Source organism: Calonectris borealis, chromosome 6, assembly GCF_964195595.1.
Source record: "Calonectris borealis chromosome 6, bCalBor7.hap1.2, whole genome shotgun sequence".
Classification (NCBI taxonomy): Eukaryota; Metazoa; Chordata; class Aves; order Procellariiformes; family Procellariidae; genus Calonectris; species Calonectris borealis.
The window spans coordinates 2,559,370-2,581,618 of record NC_134317.1 but is presented as its reverse complement, the minus strand read 5'-3'; positions in this window follow the sequence as shown (position 1 = coordinate 2,581,618).

Below are 22,249 nucleotides of genomic sequence, written 5' to 3'. Positions count from 1 at the left end.
AGAAACTACATCCAACATGACTTCTCTGGAAAAATGCTTAAAAGCCAGAACGCTGTAATATTCATTTTTGCTTTATTATGTTGCTAAGCCAGGAGACTGCACATTTGCATCATCAGGTTAAAGCTTTAAACCATCGGTGCAGGTTTTGCCATGTTAGTCGTGTTTAGCAGCACAGTCAAAGGCTGTTTTGTTGTTCTCAGTCCTTGACGTCCCTCGCTGTGCCTCCTGAAGGACAACCAGATGAAGAAGATAGATAAAAAATACCGTATGATGGGAACGCTGACGCCCACAGCATCTCAGTCGGCTCCAGCGCTCCGTGCAAAGGCGCTTTCGTCTTGGTTTGACTCCTGTTTAATTCAAGCAAGTTTTGGGTCATCGGTGATCATCGCGGTCACAGAGTTGGCTGGGGAAGCCTGGATTTCGGGGGCAGCTCTCCTTCCCATTTCCCTGGGCAATCCAAGGTTTGAATACTTTCCCAACTCGGAGGCTGGCGGTGCCGGTCTGTTTAAGCGGGGACAGTCACCTCCTGCGTGCCGGTGGTGATGGCAGCAGATGGACCCTGGAAGGAGAAGATCTGGACACTGGAAAGCTGGATCTGTCTGGTGGCTAGAGGGATAATTGTTGGATAACATATGTATCTTAAATCTTCTTGAGAAGATTCACCTTGCCATAAGGCAGAGCATTTCTGCTAGCCGGGTGTTCCCCTGCGCTTGGCTGGCTCGCAGGTCACGCACCGCCCTCCTTTTGAAGGTCATGCAGGGAAAACTCACTTTAAACATCTAGGGAGAGAAACGAGCTCCATTCCTGTATGCTGAGCTGCTCCAGGCACCCGGGTTGCCTCCGAGACGTGTGATTTTATGATAAGCACCACGTGCACGGCAGTAGGTGATGCCTGTGTCCCGGTGCTACCGGTGCTGGATATGGTCCCTCCCAGCGCGCTTCCCCGCGCCGACTGAAGCTTCAGCGTGGATTTGCCTGCGCCTGGAGAGACGCTTTCACCCCACGCGTGACACCACGGTCCCACGGTAGCCAGCGAGGACATCCCTGCTGCCAGCATCGCCCCCTCTATCAACAGTAATTCCCCAAAGACACTCCTCTCCCAGGCAAACGTGCACAACTGACGCCTGCTAATTTTCAGCTAGGAACAAAGGTTTTATGCTTAAATGATAAACCTCCCAAAAACAAGGCACAGGGCCCAGAGCCGCACGCGCGGCGGCACGGTGACAAGCGAGATAAAGCAGACAAAGGCGCAGGGAAGCACTCGTGTTGCAGTGCTAATAAATAAGGCTCTCCACAGTCTCTCAAGTGGAGAAACATGCCGGTTGGTTCAATAAAACAGGCTATAACAAGAGATTTATATAGACTGTATTGGATTTATTCATTGAGGATTGTGTATCTCTCTGCGCGGTGACTTTTCTCCTGCACCAGGTCCTTCCCCACCAGCAGCTGCTTATCGCTTGGTGCATTTGTGTAGGGGCTCAGGCGTTCAGATCATGCTCACAGCCGTATTGATTGCAGGCACATCGCAGGCATACAGATGTGTGTGGCTTTTTCGCCTCCAGCAATGTAGCTCCAAAATCCCCAAGCCAGATAGTCTTCAAATACATTGAAAAATAAAAGGCAAAATAGCAATTCTTGGCAGTAAACACTCAGCTGAGTGCAGCAGGCAGCCTCTCCCACCCCGGCCACCACTTCCATGGGCTCCTTTCGCTCAGGAGCGACATCCAAATATTTCTATAGTAGGCAAAAATGCGGGTTTCAATTGCTCAGAATGCGATTTAGACTAAAGGTGGCTTAAAACATAATTTTAAGGCGTTTGCTGCGGCCCTATAACCTGAACGTGGGTTATTTGTAGCTCGTTCGGTTGCACAAAGGGTCCACGTGCAGATGTGAACAGCACTCACGCGGAGGCTGACACACACACATAGGTGTGGCTATATAGGTATATAATGGGTGTATGTATATACACCAGCGGCTCCCTGGGTCAGGGCAGATGCCCCTGGCGAGGCCACGATGGGATCAGTCCCATCCCCTCTCTCTGCCTGCCAGTCCCATGCAGAGCACCCTAATAATGAGTCAAATTAGTCTAAATTCAGTGAGTTCTCATTACAGACCTGGAAAGTTATTTGTTTTCTTTTCTTCTATTACTGACAAGAAAATGCTTTGCAAGTACTGTGGTCATTACAGCCCCAAATTTCTTTTTGTAGCATAATTTTCCAAAATAATAATAATAATAATAATAATAATAATAATAATAATAATAATAATAATAATAATAATAATAATAATGAGTTGACCAGAATACCAAGCTGGTGCCCAGTGAATGCCTCACTGCCTGTATCAAAGGCACGGGCTTAGGTATAATCCACTTCAACCAAAGGCGCTTTTCGCAGTAATCCAGTAACCATATGTCAAAGAAGTAGTTATCAGTGAAATTTGGCTGTGCTGGGTTTCTTCTCCTCTTTATCATCAGATTACATTTAGTGAAACCCTAAAGGATTTGAGACGACCAAAATCTCATAAAGAAAAAGGAGATTGGGTCAGGAGGGCAAAGGGACAGTATTTGTATATCATGCAAGGACTTGGAAAAGGAGATGGAGCGCCGGGTCGCTCTGCACAAGTAGAAGGATGCAGCGGCATCGTAATGTAAAATGCATTAAGCTGTCAAAATGAAGATCCTGTCTTCAATCACGCCAAGTCCCCCAGGCCTCCATGTTAAATATTGCATCAAGACATTTCCTGTCTGGCATTAAAAAAAAAAAAAGGAAGAAACAAAAAGCCAAAAGGTGCCTTTGCCTTCGGAGCCGGGGGGCTGGCCCCAGCGCCAGCATCACCGCCCGGGGTGACCCGCGGACTCGCTTTTTGAAAGATTTCTCTCGTTTTTCTCCCATAAATGCAGTCGGTTGGTTAGAAATCGTCCCAGGAAAACCTGCTGTTGTGCTCCGGGTGGGTTTTGGCTCTGTTGAGGCCCCCCTGTACCTGCAGGCAGCCCCTGGTCTAACTGGCCACCGAGCCCTCTCACCTCCAGTAAGCCCATCACTGAAAGGACTTCTCCTTTCTTCCTTCCAGCTTGCCTACCTGGAGATGCTGGCAGAACTTAATCTGAATTAATTTCTAAAGTGGATTAGTTAAACCTCATTAAATCCCTCTGTAGACAGCCTTTTTCAGAATTAAGGTGGCCTTAATTTAATTCACTTGGGAGCTTAATTTACGTCAATCAGCTCCTCGTGCACCTTGCAGGGACGGCCCCAAGCAGCGTCGGTGAGGCAGGCACCGCGCCGCGGGCTCCCCGTCGGCAGGGTGCTCGGGGACAGCCACCCCGCTCCTCCCCGTGGCACCGCGGCCGCCCCATCCCAAAAAGGGGGCAAGGCACGACAGAAAGCGTTTGAGCACTAAGTGCTTATTAGGCTTGAAAGATTTCTGCGAAGGGCTTTGCCTTCCTTCAGCCTGCAGCCCCCGCCCGAGCCCGGGTGATGAGAGGAAGAACCACAAAACCCCTTTTCTAGCAAGCAGCATGAATAACTTAACCACCCCTTTTTAAAAACTTTACAGCTTCCTTCATAAAAAATACCGATGCATTCTGCTGAAGAAGCAATTTCAAATTATGGATTGCAGTCTTTCCTCTTCTGCTTTGACGGCTGCCTATGAACTCATGTTATATCATCTCCAGCCCGGCCGTTTGGTGCAATAAAGCCTCAAATCTCGTGCGTACTAACCTGTACTCCTCTCTAACTCGTGCTCGCTTACATGCACCACTGCAAAGGTTGCAGTGAATAACGTTCAGAGCGGGACTGCCAAGGACCCCAGCAGCGATCTCGGTTTTCAGGTGTTTCAGAAAGCAGGAGAGGAGTCCCTCCAAACCGTGAGCAGAAGCCGTCACATCAAGGATGTAGATAAATTTGCCTCCTAGAATAAACCTGGCTTCTAGTTTGGGAGGATTTGCTCATCTCAGGCGTCTACCAGGAAAGGAGCCGAGGTCACACACAAAAATTAAATTCTACCTAATTTACCCCATGCGTGTTGGGCTACGTGTGGCTGGCAGCAGCTGCAGGAGAGCTGCCTGAGTCCGGGTCCAGCCCAGCAGATCAATGACATTTCTGAACGTCTCCCAGCAGCAGCAGCAGCTCTGCACAGTTTATCTCCCTGGGACTGGCACCCTCGGCAGCAAAAAGCTCGGGTTTGGGGTTGGTGCTTTGCTGGCCCTGCTTAAACGTGATCCGAACCTTGCTCGGGCAGAGCCAGCCGGCACCGCGCATGGGATCTGGCCATCCCTTTGGGAAGAGGTACGACCCTTCTCAAGCTGACAGCCATCTCCAGCAAGGTGCCAACCCGTGACAGGGAAAATAAGGGCACAAGCATTAAAGAAATCCTACCTGAATATGCTTTCTAGAAAGCAGTAAAAAATGTCACACCCCTCTGCTCAAGGCCATAATTTAATTTAGCCACAAAAGCTGGAGGAAAGACAGATGCTTCTCACAAATCCTGACCATCAACAACCCCTTCTCTCCTGATACAATATTTGTATTAAGTTGTAAAGCCCCTGATTAAGGTATCCAGGAGCACGACAGCACCAGAGATGCTGCACTGAACAGCTTGTAGAGAAACAGCGTGGAAAAGCAATTACAGGGAAATGCCCGAGCAGCAGAGATTAGCGGCAGCATTTTGAGCAGCTTTACCTCGTTGTCACTGGGTTCGTTTTTAATGAAAGCTGGAGCCGCGCAGATTAAAGAATAATGTCACAGAAGGGGCTGATAAAATTGAAAAGATCCATCAGATTAATTACCAGGCTTAAAGGAGCTTGTCCGTTTATTAGAAACAAAAGCCTTGGGCCACTTGCTATTGAAATTATATCTTCCCTTCTCCAATTTTTCCACTTGATCTTGTAAAACCAATTCACGGGGATGGTAGAAAGTCAAACAGAAGTTTGCACGGAGCCCTTCCCCGCTGCCCGCTGGGGCTGCTCGATGGACGCTCGCCAGCCTGCGCTTTCAGAGCCTCGGCAAGCTCGTTAGCATCAGCGTTCGTCTTCATCCTTTGTAGCGCGCTCGTTGCTTTTGATTGAAGCCTTGCAAGCCAGCCCTGGTTGCTTTCCAGTCCTCGCAGAGACCTGCCTGTGCAGGTACTATTTGAAATACTGCATCAATATTTATCATAACTTTTGAGAATGAGGAATATTTTCATCTTAAAACACCTACCTTGGTGGGGCGAGATTAAATAAATGCATAAATAAAAGATCTAGGCAGTGAACCTTTTAATCCCATGGCACCACTGATTCGGCAGAGGGGAAGGAAGGCAGGCGATATCGGGGCTCCAGACCCTAAACCAGCGATCCATCCGTCAGCTCCCCGAAGCTTTTGAATTCACACGTCGCAATTTCCTTTTCGACCATAATAATGAGCATAATGTTAATAACCTAGGCTAAGCTTTGTCATCTCATCGCCTAAGCTTCCCAACGAACCAAAGGGGTTCAACTCCCAGTGTCCCCAGAGCATTTGGCATGGTCTGGCTGACTCCGGCGGGGAGCGGGACGGCGTGTCCCTGCAGGCAATGGGCACCCTGCAACGCGTCCCTGGAAACACGGCACGTCTTAGAGCAGCCTCCGGGTTGCTCTAAGTTACCCCTGACCTGGAGAAGGCCCCGAAAGCTCTGGGCTCTCGCAGCAAGGGGAGTCAAAGCTGCCTCCCGCCCTGCTGCCTAAACCCAGCAGAGAGGGACTGAGACTTGGCGGGAGAGGCGGCACGAGCGAGGCACCGCGGCCAACCCGTTTGAAACGCAAAGGTGGGAACCAGCTGCAAGGAACACCGACCCCCCCCAAAAATACATTTTTTATAACAACATACAGATATCATTGCTGCAGTGGTATTTTATTCACACTTATCAGAAGGGTGGCATGGATTGGGGGTGGTATATAAATACCCACAGCAATAGTAACATCCATGGGCGATGAAGAAGAGCACATTGCAAGCAGGTTTTTTAGCCGGGGCCAAGCTCCCCCACAGCATCACCCCACTTGAGGTTGCTCTGCGACTCCAGCCAGTTATAAATCATGGAAGCAATCAATGAACCTCAAACTCTTACCTCAACCTGCGGCCACGGTGGATTATAGATATCCATACGTGCTCTTTGCTGTACGGGGTGTTTTTATCTTTATATTTAGTGCTTAACACCGGCAGAATTGATTTGCTGTGTATTACTCCAGGGGCACGGGGGAGCAGGGGGCAGAGGGCTCTGCCTCGCACCGTTCCCCAGCCCAGCCCACAGGCAGGCTTGGGCATTTCGCCTCGGTAGGAGGGAATTCGCTGTCGGCATTTGGGGTTCACGTGGCTCAGGGAATGAAGAGAGACTCTGGGTTTCTTGGGGCTCTCCTGGCTGAGCGCAAAGCAAGCGCAGTGATACCGGGCTTGCCAACGCTCAAATCCAGGCAGCTCCAGCTTTTTATTGGAGTCCTCCCCAGAAATTCATAGCTTCATTTTTATTACTTATAGGTTTTGCAGCGCCCAGAGTCTGAAAATTAATTTGGCCAGGCAGCGTCCCAGGAGCGTGAGCCGCACGAGGGAGGAGATTGATAAAGCCATCGACAAGATGCGGCTGCTTGTTTGCAGGAGCAACAATTCACCTGCCCCAACGTGGCTTTTTTTCAGCTTCATCCCTGAGTTTTAACTCCCGCTGACATTGAACCAACCCCACCCGGGTGCTGCCAGCAGGGACATCATCCCGGTCCCCGTGCCCAGCGTCCCTGGGGCAGTCTGGGGACAGCGTCCCGGGCGAAGGGACTCCACTTTTCTCATTTTCTCCCATCTCTGGCCCTTTTACAATACAGCAATTTTTTCAGCAGTATTAATAAAATGACATCTTATGGTTTAAAAAATTGAGTAATTAGAAACTGATAGAGCTAATATGACCACAGAGATATGTTTTCTTAAATTTCCTGTAAAACCACCATTCCTCTCTCTGCAGCCGATACCCAGGGACTGTGTCTGCGCCGCTCGCTTCCTAACGAGCTCGTCATCCAGAGCAGTGCTTAGAATCAATTAGCACCACGTATGCAGGAGATGCTCTGAAATTCTACCCTCTTCTCCATTACATGTCCTTCAAGCTAATTATTTCTCATTGTAGATCATGGGTCAGGGAAAACAACATTATTTTATTGGGAAGGAAGTGTTTCCCCTTGCAGACAGTATAAATGTGATTTAAAACATCAGTAAGTTCTCTACCCATGCAAGATTTCAGCGTAGACCAATTACGGGGTTTGTAATTGCTTCGGTTTTCATGCCTCAGTGAAATGATCTGCAAACCAGAGTGCACTGATGAGCCTGGATGGGTGCTTTACTGCGGCTCGCAGACCCTGCTGGAACTCAGCAGCCGCAAATTCGGCTGCTCCACATCTTGCTGTTCTCCAGCATCTTCCAAACCCGCAGCCAGTAGCCCCTCCAACGTGCAGAGGTGCAAAGGAGAGGTACCGAACCCCTGCGCCCGGATTATTTCCCTAAAGGCTGAGCACGGCTGGGGTTCCCGGCCGCAATAAATAACACAGATGTGTTTCTCGGGACTGTTCTTGCTTACATTGATGCAAGTAGTAATCACATTTTTAAGCTTCCGCTAAGCAAACCTTCCATATAATTTGCTAAATTTATACCAAACACAATAGCCTGTGTATAAAAGGGGCTCTAAGTATGGAAGTCACTGTTTTAATATAATTGGCCTTTTAGATTAAAAGGTTCTTGTAATAATCTTTTTCGAAGAAGCAGAAAAAGTAATAATTACAGAGCAGTCACACATGACAGATAATGTTCCAAATTTAGAAAATTAACTCTTCCCTGCGTTTCCAGTGGAGCTCTCCTCGCCTGGCTGCGGAGCCAGGAGCAGGCCACCGCTATTGCAAAAAAAAGGCTGTATGAAGAACAAAACAGATGGGGTGACCCAGGGCTCCTTCCCACTGCGGGGTCCGGTGCATCTCCTACGGCCAACTGCAGCTTCAAACGGGCGCAGCAGCCAGCAGCGCCTGTCCGTGACAGCATCCCAGCCAACCCAGCCACTCCTGTAAGTGGAATTACTGGTCTTTGGCATCATTTGGTAGACCTCCTATTGCTAATTCAAATTCACCCAAGGAAATGAATGAGAAAACATGGCACAACTTTAAAGACAGTGTTTTCACAAATACTTTTTAAAGCATTAAGGAGTTACTCATCTTCTGGGTGTAAAGGGAAGATTTTCATAGCTCCGGGGTAGGGATGTATCACCTATCAAAGCCAAGCTCAAAATTAGCTGTAGCACAAACAAAATCAAGAGCCTTAATGCTCCGGTGCCGGTGAAGTCGATTTACCTTTAAAATACATTCAGTGACCCTTTGGTGGTGGTTCCCCCTTGAACGCGAGGTGCTACACAGTGACCCTGAAACTCTTGCAATCCTAAGCTTAAGGGACTAATTTCAGGGGAAGGCAAAGGACAAAACCCCTCGCTAGCCTACAGCTCATTTTTAGTAACTTAGGTTTCTCCCCCCTTTGCCTTGGAAATCAATACTGGTTTTCTGTTGGATTAAGTAGAATATCAACCTGGCTATATATTTTTAATATCCTGCCTATTGCAATACATATATTCTACGTGATGGTAATCACCGTGCTCTAAAGGCGAAACCAGCTCAGCGAAGCTGCGAGGGGGGTCGGGGCTCCCGGCAGAGCCAGGACAGGGCAGACCCGGGCGGCCGCTTCCCGTGCTTCGTGCGCTGCCCCACGCTGCGTCCCACGGCAGCCGGCCACGGTGGGAAGATGTATAGCACACGGTGAGGAAATCAGGATGAAAAGCGGGCGATGCAGAGAGATTCTGGGTTTAATCATCCTCGTAGGATGGTAGGTGTCGCGGCAGGCAGGCAGCAGCGCAGGGCAGTGCCAGCCCCGCAGCCTGCAGAGAATTTGCACCTCGGGCAGCACCAGCAAAGCAGCGCCCGTCTCCCACCAGCATGTCCTCAGCTCAGGTTGTTTGCAAGGACCGGCGGCGAGATGCCAGCATGTTTCTGCCGTCACCGCTCTTTCGCCACCCGGATAAATATCCCAAAGGCACATCCTTTGCCCTTGGTCTCTTGTCCGTCATTGAAATGCCCGGGATGACTTTCCTGACTTGCTGGTCACCGATGCTGTGCCAGATGTTGTCACACCGCTGTGGGTTTAGAGCTGTTTTTTTCCCCATGGCCTCAAACCATTTCTGGCCAGTTAGAGAGAGAATTTTAACAGGACTTGACTGGCTCAGATCAGTGAATCGCAGCCCTCAAACCTTTAACACCGAGCTTGTTCGCATCCGATGGGCACCGCTCACACTTCTGTTCACTGCCATGCAGAAATGAATCAGAAGGTTAATATTTAAAATTTGTCCATCACAGTATCATTTTTTTCTACTTAACGATATGATGAAGGCATTTGAGATAACCATTTCCTCTACAGTCCCTTTAATTTTTTTATATCGGTTTCAGCATTAAAAAAATGGAACCAGTAAATCAGACAATTAATCATTTCAGTCTAGGAAAGGTCCGGTAAATCACCCAAGTTTTATATCTCTATTTTTTTGAACTTATGCCCAAGAGCCTAGAGATTGAGTCCATGTGCTATTAATTTGAAAATAGGCAGCTCACATACTTGTGTAATGACCTCAGCGGCAATCTCAGCCATGCAGACCCAGGTGCGCCGTAAAGAGCTAAAGACATGGTTGCACCGCTCAGGCACACGAGGAGATGATGTGTCAAAACAAATGTCAAGATTTGGGATGCTTTTCGCCTGGCCCCGGCAATGCCCGGGTTTGATTTATCAGCAGCTCGCTGCAGCGCATGCTCGCATGATTTGCAGGAGACTAAACCAAGGGCAGTGCTTCCATGTGCTTATTTTATATTTTTACTAATGAAAGTGAGAAAACACCTTGTCACACATCCACAGCATCGGTGTTACTGGTTTTCTGTGCCCAGTGCGCGTGGGAGCCGGTACCCTGCCGGGTGCCGACCACCCGCCTTAGGGTGAGGTTTAGGGGCAGGAGCCGGTGTGGCACAGGTGACATTAAAGCAGGAGAAGCCAAAGCCACGTCTGCCGTCAGCGGCGTAACCATTGACTCCAGCTAAGCCCCGTTTTGCCCTTTTCTCCCCTCCTGCTTAACGATCCATGCAGAGAAAATCTAATGAGAGAGAGGACGGAGACGAGCGATTGCCAGGGAACCGGCTCCAGCCTCTTCCCCGCGCTGACCTCTTAAGGTCCTGGAATAATAAAGTGCTCATTGCCAGCGCTCACCGCTCCTTGCCCCGGCGTGCCATCGATCGCAGCCTGCTGCCAGCGCTGCCCGCACCGGGAGAGTGTGGAAACCTGCACCCTCGGGCTGGAGCGTCGGCTGGCAGGAGCCAGAGGATGCTCGTTTGAGCCCGCGTGGCCTCTTCACCTTTCCGAGCTGTGGCTAGCTGCCGGGAACGGCTGCGGGCCCAGGGGTGCCAGGCCACCGTGTAAAATCCACGTGGTTTTGGCTTCACCTGAAATCCCCAAATAGCATTTGAAGGACTAAAACCAATCAATGGGTAGGGCTTTGCCCTCCTCCTAGCCCCCTTGTTTGTGCATCCCGTTTCTCCAACGCCACTACCTGTGCTTCTGTATTTGGGCTTCTGGATTTAAAAAGCCTCTCCTGTATTAAAGCATCGCTCTAGTTTGTCCTTGGATAAAAAAAAATACGGTGCATGGTTAAGGAAGGGTTTTGACTCCCGTGTTTTAAACATAACCTCTGCTCCCCTCCTTGGGAGGGCGGCGGGGCTTGGGCAAGTCCTGGGGGACGCGCTGGGGCTTCGCTCCTTGCTGGTCGGTCTGGCCTCGGGAGATGTCAGGCAGAATCCTGTTGAAAATCATGTCTGGCAGCAGAGCTAAAATTGGAGATGCCGGCAGCACTTCGCGGCTGGGACACCGGTGCCGCCTGCGGCACGGCTGGGTGGTCAGGGATGTCGCTACCAAAATCACCACCACTGCTGCACCGCGGTGCCCGGCAAGGATTAAACCTCCTGGTGGCACAAAGGACCTCAAAGCAAAATTTAGTGAGTCTGAAGACCTCATTAGTCACAGGCAGATGGATTCCAGGACCTCAAATAAGGTGGTCCATGGAAAGGAGGCTTGTCCAAACGTTTGGAGGGTCTCCATCCCCACCACCCCTCCGTCCCCAGCACCCCTCCTCCACCAGCTGCGCTGACAACCAGGAGCGTGGCCTCCAGCCAAGAGGGATGAGGCTGAATCCTGGGTTCCTGCCGGAATGGAGCAGGGAAAACCTGCAGCGCTGGTGGGTACTGGCTGGGCAAAGCAGCAGCGCTGCGGCAGACGCAGACCCAGCACCCTTTGCAGGGTTTTTCGGAGCCCCCTTTCAAAGCCCCCCAGCGCACAGGCTCAGGGACCAGCCGGCACGGATATCGGAAGATCATTAAATTTTCTTCTCTGCTGTAGATTTTCATTGTTTCCTCAGCATGAATTTCGTGCAAAAGAAGGGGGATATACAGAACTGAGGGTAAAAGAGATATAAATTGTCTGGGTTTATTTTAAAAATATTATTTTTCATATTATTCCACAGTGTCCTGTGCAATCACAAAGAGGTTTTCAAAGGTGCGTTTGGGAGATTTTCTAAAAAGAACAGAACAAATTATTTATCACATATACGCACATTGCACATTGCCATGCCAGCTGGGTCGGGTTTGGGTCAGCAGATAAAGGCTCCGTCTTTTGACCCGCAAACCAGACGGCACCATCACAAAGCATAAACCCAATTTGCTCTTGCAGGGCTACAAAACAAGGACTCTCAGCCCTTTTCTGCCCCTGAGCTGAGCATCTTCAGTACGGAATGAATGATAAATTGAGGCTGAAACTCGGGAGGAACGCTCTGGCAAATAGCCCACACGTTCAGCAGAGAGACCCTCGCTGCGGAATAGCACCAAAGCAAACCAACCAAAAAAAAAATAAGGCACCTGGGTCTGCAGCTGCCTGCGGCAGCTTCATTTCGGCAGCGGGAAGTAGGTTACCCAGGGATTACACCCAATTATGCGGCAGGGACGGGAATGATTGGGTTTGAAAAGGAATGACTTAAAAACGAAGCAACGTTCACAGCTTTCCAGATCAGGTAATTGAAACCGATGTGCTGGAAAGCGGCGTGGTGTGGGTCGGTGGACGCGCCGGGGGGACGGGGAGCAAGGCGGCTGGTCATCCCAGCCGTAATTCTCTTGCGGCTTACAAATGCCTTTTGCTAGCTGAATTTTAAGCTGCGTTCAGGGGCGGTGAGGGAAACGGTTTGCTTTGCAGCCACAGGCGAGCGAGCACTGCTCCCAAAGCCTGGCACTGAGCGGGAGCAATTAAGTCAGGCAGCCCCCGGGAGCCGCGTGATGAGCAAAACACGGAGAAATACATTCTTCCCACCCCAGCCCCAGGCTGAAGCACTGGTTTATAACCAAGGCAGCAACCAGCAAAGCCAGGCATTGGGTGTTTTCCTGATTCCCTGTGCAACGGTGCCCTGCACGCCGGATGAAGGTTTCTCTCCTAAGGGCATGGGCTGACACCAGCACCCCAGACCTGGGTGCTGTGCACCCCCTTTTCTGGCTGAGACACCAGGGGGGACCCCAGTACCCTGGGGCAGTCACGGAGGAGTCCCCACTGCATCTTCCCAGGGGACACCGAGGCTCCGGCAGCAAGGTGAAAACCTGCACGGAAAGAGCCCGGCAATTACAGCACATGGCGAAGACCTGCGCCGCGCTGTGCTTTCCCCTTCGTCTGCTCGATGTCATCTTTGACAACACGCTCTTGATCATCCGCTGACGCCGAGTTTCCCAGACACGGCTTGGGAATGTGAAACAGCATGTAAAATCCAGTCTGCGTTTTGAACTGTCTTGCAAAGCTCCAGGGATGTAATACAGGAAAAGGTGCATGCAAAGCTGTAAAAAGGGAACAGGCTCTCGTGCTGGGGAGCTAACAGTTATTACGAGTATGAGCTGGGGTTGAAAAAGCCAAGGTGACAGTAATTCTGCTCTGCCTAGATGCTCCTGTCCATGGCAGAGGAAATTTTTTAATTGTCATTAAAAAACCTGACATTTACTTGCCAGGCTTTTGCAGCAGGAGGAGCTGGAGGGCAATTTGTTAGGAGAGGCTGAGCGTTATGGCTGGCATCGTGTCTGGGGCTGGCATGGCACCAGGATCCGGCCGCGGCCAGGCTGGGCACCTGCTACGTCCAGAGCTGCTGGTGCAATATTGCTGTAACACCTGACCAGGATTTGGAGGCTTATTTAGACACAGCTTTAACGTGCTGTGCTGTAGCGGGGAGAGCCCAATGCTTTCCCCAGGGAGCTGAAGGTTTCGGCATGGGGACAGCTCTGCCACCCCACTGACGCCCTGACCTAGGCCTGGGCAATGCACAGGTCCGGGCTGGCTTCCCAAAGCCAGGCTTGTTTTACCCGGAGAGCCTGCGGAGTCCCAGCCAGGCTCCGGGAGATAGCATTTGTGCACCGGCACTGCAGAGCTGCTCCATCTCTGAAAAGTTAGATACGCTCAGAGCAGCTCAGAACACAGCGCAGATCCGTTTGGCGATGTAAATTATTTATTTACTTAGCAGCCGGCAATGGGAAGCACAAACGGGCCAGTGCCCGTAGCAAACCTCCCCTCGAAGCATTTACCCGCTCAACGCGAAGCCTGCGCTCTGCGGGGATTATTGCCGCTATTACCACGCTTATGTTATTAATGTTATTCTTCTCTGAAAACCCTAAGGAAGGGCCAGGTCCTGATCTGCAGGGTCGTTCTGGTCTCTGCAGCCAGCCATCGCCACCGTCGCCTGCAAACGGAGCAGGGACCTTCCCACGCACTTGCCTGACCCCGCTCGGGGCTCACTCGGTGCCTGCCCCATCCCTGAGAAGTTTCTTCTTCTCCAGGTTCAAAGCCAGGTCTCCGGGACGTGTCTGCTCCTGAAAGGATGAGTTTATAGGACTTGACAGAGTTGGCTTTTCTCCTTGCAAAGGAAGGAAGTTACTTTAAGCTTAAAAAAGCAGAGCCATCTGGCAGTGCACAGCTGTGGAAATATTATACGTCTAATTATTTATAAAGGTACCTGCGCAGGGACGAGTTCAGTTTTTCGGCAGTCTGTAACTACGTCAGGAAAAAAGCTCGTTTGATAGAAAAACAACTCTGCAGTTCTTCACAAAAATATGCACCTTGGGGGCTTGGGGTGGGGGAGGCGGCACCGTTTTCTTTGGTATTTGCAACCTCAAAGCAGCAACAAGTTTGTTTTCTGCTGGTGGTCTCTGTATGGGGCATGGGCTTATAATAAGACCTCTGGCATCTGAAAGCCATTAAAGTGTACAGTCACAACAGCCCCAGCCATTAGCAGAGACAAAACAAAGCTAAGCACAGCCACAGATAATTAACCAACTCTTGTTTCTCCTTAAATCAATAGCAAGAACATTACAGGAACAAACAGGCCGCTGTCCCCGGGGAGGTGGCTTTGCCAGCCGGCCGCCCCCAGTGGAAATTACAGGTCCTGGGCTTTAAGATCAGATTTCCCTTATTGGCTTCTTGGAGCTATTTTAATCCATGGGGAAGACCTCAAATGGAGCTGGTTGTGGTTTGGAACTGCTGGCTCTGAAATTTCGGGATGGGGAGGGATGGCCGAGCGGTGTGGGGTCCGGCCGGGGCTTCCCCGTGCCGAGGGCAAGCGCGTGCACAGGAGTGAGAGAGGAAACCTTCCCCCAGTCTTGGAGGGAGAGAGGGTAGGCAATTTCTGCAGAAATCCTGCTGGCGCGTAAAAGCATATTTTTCTTTGGTGGAAAACATTGTTGAGAGAGAATTTTCTATTATACCGCATCCAAAAAAGTTAGCGTAAACAATAACCTCAACCCAAGGTAGCTCGACACGTAGCAGGAAGAGGTGCCGGTGTTCCTCCCGTCCGATAACCGAGCTGCCCCGCTCCCCGCGCCTCGCAGCTGCAAAGCTCCTCCTGGATCCTGGTTTGGGACGCCAGCCCCTGCCCGCAGCGGGGGGCTGTCCCCCCGCGCCCCCGGCCCCTCGGCCGCAGCATCCATCGTCCCCGGAGCTGGCTGGCACGGGGCATCGGCTGAAGGTTCAAAGGAGGTTAAGCGAAGTGGAGGAGGGCAGAGGACGTGGTACCCCACGGCTCAGCCACCACGAGGCAGCCATGAGGGGCTGAACCAGAGCCCCCACACCCCTGCAGCGATGCTCTCCCCTGGGGAAACCCGTACCACGAGGCCAAATGTCTCCATTACCCAGAGACACGAAACTGGACAGGAGGAGAGACCTCGGGGAGGGGCCATAAATGTACTAAAAGCTTGATAAATGCTCCCACTACCTTCATTATCCCAGGAGCAGCGATTTAGTGCCTACGAGGGAAGTGTCTGTTCCTGGGTTTTGGCAATAAGTGCGTGTGCATCCCAAATTACCCATTATAAATTAATAAAGGAGATGGAAGTTAAATGATAATCATCCCTGATATGGATCTTTTCTTCCTGATAAGAAAACATTATTAGTGGGAATATATATATATACATACTGTATATATATGCAGTAACAAGTTTTCAAAGGGTTCCCCTACCAGTACCACCTAAACTGCATTTTCTTGCAACGCCGGAGATTTCAGCATGGGGTTAGCGTGGGTCTGAGGACCCAGCTGAGAGTTTGGGGGTTCAGCAGCCCCAGGGAGGAAAGACGCGTTATTGCAATACCCGTCGATGCTCCCCCTCCCCAGAGCCCAGCCGAGAGGGCAGGGACGGTGGCACCGGTGGCACGCACAGCGCAGGGGCTGTTTGCTGCAGCCCTGGAGAGAGTTTTGTTGGTAACCCTCCATTTCAAACCAGCATTGGCAAATTATGGGAGTGCGGAGATGATGAATTCATCAGCTGAACCGATGTAGGAAGAAACGTTCCCTTGTTCTACAGGAAAATGTCTTAGAAATGAAAACAGTCACTTTTACCCCTGTTCCTTTCTCATTTTGTATGAAGAAGTCTTACAGACTTACAGCCAAGCATATTTTCTAAGAAGAAATGTTATCTCTTGCTTTTTAAATTAGAAATTAAAGTCTTGTCAGCCCTGAGACACTGGGAATATTATAATATCACAGGAGACTGAACGCTGGGAAAACGCTGGGTTTAGTCAGATGGCTTAAAAAAGCCATTTTAAGTAACGACAATCTCTTACGAAGACTGGGCGAATATGACGTCTCATAAAAATTCAGCATCACAGTTTCTTAGGCTGATGCATTACAGCCAGCAGCATGGATGTATTAGATCCCAACCCGTCTTTCAGCAAAATGAGGAAAAACCAGAAAAGACCCTTCTGTTTCCTTTCGACACCCAAGTTTCCTTTATTCCGGGACACCAGGACACAGAAGAGAGCTCAGTCACCAAATAGCCCTTTTATTATGAATTGTGACCAGGTCCTGCTACTCGACATAGTTTTCTCTTGGTTTCTGTGGACCACGACCCGCAGCCTTTGCTCTTTTAATACACTCAGGCCCCAGCAACGTTCTGCGGTCCCGAATTTCACGCGGGCGCTATCGCCTCTGCTCCAGCATCGCCTTGCTGCGAAGGTATGCCTGCAGCAGACGGAGGTTTCTGCTCCGACGCCTCGTCCTACCTGTCACCAGTCCAACAGTTTAAAGGCATTAAATTACTCCATCTGCTCTTGCAGCTTGCACCGAGCCTGTGCTTTATAGACTAACGGGGATTATTTTTTTTAATAAATGAATGAAAAGTTGCTTTGTAAATTCGAGGCCGGAGCTGACTCATAATCTCTGCTGACAAATTTCTGTCAATATTTACTGACATATGCAGAGATCTGTAATGTTTAATGTATTGGGTTTTATGAGAAAGCTGCTTTCAGGAAGCGTCTGGAAAAGTGTAACGCACTTTCTCACATTCTCTCATTCATTTCTGCCTTATCCTGATAATATAAATGTGGAACATATATGCTAGTAAAAGGGAGAAGTAAGAGGTGCTTGAGTTTCAGCTATGAAAAATCTTTCTATGTCTGTAAACACAGAAGTGGGGCAATTTGTAAGGGGGCGATTCCGGTGAAGCTTTTCTGCTGCAAAATGCACCTTTTCTTAATGGTGTAAAACAAGAACGCTTCTTTTTTTTTTGCAGGTCTCATTGGCACCTCACCTTTCTGCTTCGTAACCCGCATTTCCCTTGGCAAGCCCATAAAAAACATCATTTTCAGTGAGGTTTCCACCTGCCCTCCGCGGTTCGCGAGCAGAAGTGAGGTACGGGATGCAAATGTGCAAGATTCCCCTGGATTTATTGCCGTCAAATACACCAGAATTTAGCATATATTAACAGCACGGGCTTTAAATCAAAGGAGCATTTCTTAATACATTATTTATAATGAATCAATTATTAATAGAGATAGCTTTTTTCTCCCCTAATAAATTATTATAAACTCTGTTATAACACGCTGTACCAATATGTACTATATAAATAATGTTATGTGTTTCAGTTTATGAGGACTTTCAAGCAGCTCAGTAAGACGTTCTCTATCACAGATTTTGAAGCGTCGCATTCACTTCAAGCTCAAGCAATCAAACCTCCTTACTGCAGGTACTTTATCTGGCGACAGACAGATACTTCAATAAATCATTTGATAAATACCTGTATCGTTTACGCTGGAATGCAAATAAATGTATTTTTTGTATTACTGGAAATACGAAACCTTTTTCTTTACACTTTTTCTGCTTTTTCTTCAATGCCAAATTTTCTCCTTCTCATTTCTTTGCAATTCTGGGTATATCTTATGCTTCAATTTTTCTTTCTATTTTTAGAGCCAGCACAGTGGACCTGACTTTCCTCTCTTTTGCCCTAACGCAACCCTGCGGCTGCTCCTCGCTGAGTGACGGTGGCTTCCCTGTGGCTCTGGTTTTGGGGTCCTGCCCAAAGACCTGCAGTAACTGGGGGTCTCCTTGGGAGGAGCAGAACAATCTCCAGAGCAGGAGGATAAATCTCCAATGCAGGAGGATAAATAAATACCCGAGCTGCTGTGGAGAGACACGAGGTCTGGGGGCTCCTCTCCCCTTGCTCCTTCTCGCTTTGCTTCCCACCAAAGTCATATTCCTTTTCCAAGGTGTTTCCACTAAAAGGAGGCAGGCAGGCTTGTTTTACTGGTAATGATGTGTTGCATGACTGCTCCCCAAAATTTCCTTAAGCCACCAGGAAAGTCCCAGCGCAGCAACCAGTCCAGCCGGACCTCTTGGCAAAGCAGACCTTCAGCCTTTCAGCCCCCCCCGATGTTCCTCCTTGCCCCCGTGCCCAGCGCACCCGGCTCTCTGCCAGCCGGGCTGGCCCGCAAATGAGCTGCAGGCTTCACCTGTTCTGTCTTTTTTTCATTTAGGATTTTGAGAACATCCCCTTTCCTGCTGAGTTCTTGGGATAACCAAATCGTAACCGTAGACAAACACCCACAAAACATGCACTGATTCCCCGGGGGGGTCTGCCACCATCTCTAGTTCAGCACCCGAGGGCAGAGATTGCTTTTTTTTCCTGCCATCTATTACTTTACATTGCTTAACTCTCTGAAGCCCTTTTCCTGGGATGGAGATTTGAGGACTGATGACAGATGAAAATATACTATCCCATATTTCATTATTTTCCACTTATGTTCCCCTTGGCCAGCAGATGTTGTAAGACACGTTTCTTTATTTGAGGGAGAGGCTCTTCTTGCAAAGTCTAGCACTAGCCGCTGCCTTTCCCAAAAACTTCAGTGCCGGTTAGCACCAGGATATGAGAACAGGGTGCCTAACACCCAGCACTTAAAATTCGAGGTGGCTACACCTGAATACATCGGTCTGAAACCTGCTGTGCTTCTGCAAAAGGAGTGAGGGTGGAGGCATCCCTCCCGCGGCCGCCGGGACCTGTGACCCCCCAAGCGCCGGGGGAAAGCCCACGCCCCGAGCAGGTCTGCAGGATGTAAAATTTACCCTCTCAAACATTCTCATTAATTTTCCTGCATAAACATCAAGGCCCAATCTCTATTTGGCCTAAATCCACACAGTCCCAGCGTGCTACGGAGCTCTACCAAAGGCTCCAAAATCCCCAGCGTTTCTCTGTGTCAGCGGCGATTACCGCTGGGATACAAGAACCGCAATCAAAATTCAGCTCGTATCATCACATCAAAGCAAATTTGAGAGACTTCATTTTCATTTCCATGCCTCTCTTTCCTTACTTGTGGTTTTAATAGCACCATTTGCATTTTCAATGACAAGCGAGTTCCCTGCTTTCAGCTTTCCTCCTGCATGAACCCCAGTCACTCGATGTGCCGTTGCGATCCGCGGTGTGCATTATATACCTATATCCCTATAGCTCCTCGAGAGAGCTGCCATTACGGGGTCTCTATGACAACGGTGCACGAGCCTGGGGCTGACGTTGTCTTTCCTCCGTGCACAACGCAGCAGATCACATCAGAGAGGAATATTTCTCCTCGACTGATTTATAAATCAATCTCTCCCCGGTGCAAACGCGCGTGACCCGGAACTTGTGACTTCCACAAGCGCGGCGCGCGACTCGAAGCAAAGCCTCGTCTTTTCCCGGGAATAACAACCCCATGGCTGGAGAGCGGCACAGGGCTGTGCACGATGCAGGAGCCGACTCCGCGGCTGCGCGGGTGACAGCGATGGCTTTGGCAGGCGGAGGTGGCACGGCTGTCCCCGTGCGTGCCACTGTGCCCTCCAGCTGGACACGGGCCACGGTGCCTAACCAGCCCTCTGACGGCCCTACCCAGACGACGGGTGTTTTTGCTTCTTGGCCTTATTTTTAACCAAACGGAGTGCCTTTAGTAGAGCTCCAAGCCTTTCGTCCCTGGGCTCCTTTCCCCAGCCCGTCAACACCCCTGGGACGCTGCTGTTCCCTGCACAGGCGATGGTTTGAAGACCTGACGCCACGCCGAGGGAGACCAGACCAGCACCGAGAACAGCAGCCCTCCGGGCTTTTGACAAAGCTGCATTCATCAATTTAATCCATATAGATTTTGCAATGCAGTCTTACGTTTCCGTGATGTACGCCCACCGTGACCTTCCGCTGCTGCAGCCCCAACGCAGTTACACGTCGGATTATTCCTCGTTCATACACGCTGGCTTTCAGCTTCCATCTTTGACATTTCTCTGTGTGGTTGTTCTGCCACAATATAGGATTCAGAGTCAAAGAAACGGGAAATTTCTCAGGACCTTCTGTGGATGACTCCAGGTTATTCCCACGGGGCGATACCCCTTCCCGAGCAACAGCATCGGTCCCGGGCCACGGCTGAGGGGTTCGACCCGGGGAGCCCCCGCTCGCCCGCAGCCCCCTGCGCGGTGGGCGTCCCTCGCTCTGCGGTTAAGGGGTCTCTGCCCAGGACACAGACAGCGACATGTGCAAACCACGCATTTGCCGAGGCCGCTGTTTCCAGCCCGTCGTAGAACAAAATCTACCAGGATGACACAAAAAACGTCTTGCAGCGAGAAACTTTCTACTTCTTTGTTTTCAACAGGAATTACTCTGAACTGATTTTTCCATAGCCAGGACCCCCCGGATACGGGAGGTGGAAGGCAACGTCCACCGGCCGCGGTGGAAATCGTTAAATTGGAGTAGTTTCAGAGGAGAGCCACGGGGACAACGGAGGAGCTTGCCTGATAATGAAAGACGCCGGGAACTCAATTTGTTTTCCTTAACAAAAAGAAGGTTAAGAGACGATTCGCTCGCAGCCTCTAATTACTTCTGGAATGTAAATGTGATAATAGAGGGCTCCCCGGTCAGGCAGATGAAAGTACGCGCAACCCGCTGCCTGCGAGATTCAAATTCAGGTTTGAATTAAAAGCACATTTTTAGTGGTGTAGGTTATTAACCACTGAAACAACCGTTGAAAAATCTTCTGATTTTAAGAGGTATTTTTTTCTTTCTAAATCTAAAGCTTTAGTTCAAACAGAGAAGTCCCCAGGCATGTTTTACACAGGAGTTCAGACTAGATAATCATTATGGCTTTCTCTAACCTTATAAAGTATTAATATGCCATCAACCTTCTCCCCTCCTTTTATACTCTACTCACCAACCAATAATTTTTTTCAGTAAACACACAGAATATCTTGAGCACGGTGTCACCTCGGAGGTTATTAACGATAACGAGTTGAGGACCGCGTCCGTACAACACCCTGGCTCAATGTGGTAGGAACCATCTGCGGCCGAGAGTGACCGTCCACTGCCGCCGCGTACCGCCCAGCCCGTTGACACCGGAGGTATTTTTCCTGAAAGGAGATGCTATCGTCAGCACTCCGGCGTGGTGGGACAGCGAGGGGTCGGGGGACGTGGGTGCTCCTCGCTCCCCCCAGGACGGGCTCGGCCGGAGCCACGAGCAAGGGCCGGAGGAGCTGCTCGTCAGGCTTGCAGGAAAGGAAAGGCTAGAGAAAATCACATTTATAGCCTTTTCAGCATTAAGCCTGAACTGCCCGCGTCCGAAACAGTAAATCCACAGGCAACTCTGTCATTTGCCACGCTCTGCATTTATTTTTACAAAACTGCTGCATGCGATAGTGGTGCAAGTTTAGCTTCGGTGCATGGGATCGACTCCCGACCCGTTCCGGTTTGATGCCAGAATTTCACGTTACAACCTCCAAAATCCCTGGGATTTATATCACCGTTTCACACCACTGCCTGTATGGTGCTGGAAGCAAGGCAGGCAGAGGTGCATTTTCCTCGTCCTGCCCCGACGCGGGTTGTTTGGCGCGGTCAGGGTGTGATTACAGCCCGCAGGGCAGGCTCTGCCCGCGCCCCTCCGCACCTCCCAGCCAGGGACGGCCGCTCCCAGCAGCCAGAAACGACGACATTTCTGCTCCTGTCCTCACGGGGAAAAAACTGAACACGCTCACCAGGGTTTCTGCATGTGGGTTTTCCTAATATCCACCCCAAATGTGACCCTGGCTGCACAGGCAAACTCTGTCAGGGATTTTAACTTGCTCGGTGCATTTTTTTTTGTCTTGTTTCCTCGTAGTTATTTTGTTGTAGTGCTCAAAAGTGATAAAACACGGATAACAGGTTAGTACGGTATTTGTTGCTGCAGGTTCTCAAGGTTGTTGCAATAGACTTGACACCCCTGACACGTGCACCAGAAAGCATTACCAACACTTCAGAGTAGCAAAAAAAACAAATAAAAAATCCCATAATGCTACAGGAGACTAGAGAGGAGAAATAAATTTCAGTTATGGATGTTGTGCGTTTCCTGCCTCTGGTCGGGAAAAGCACGTGGCC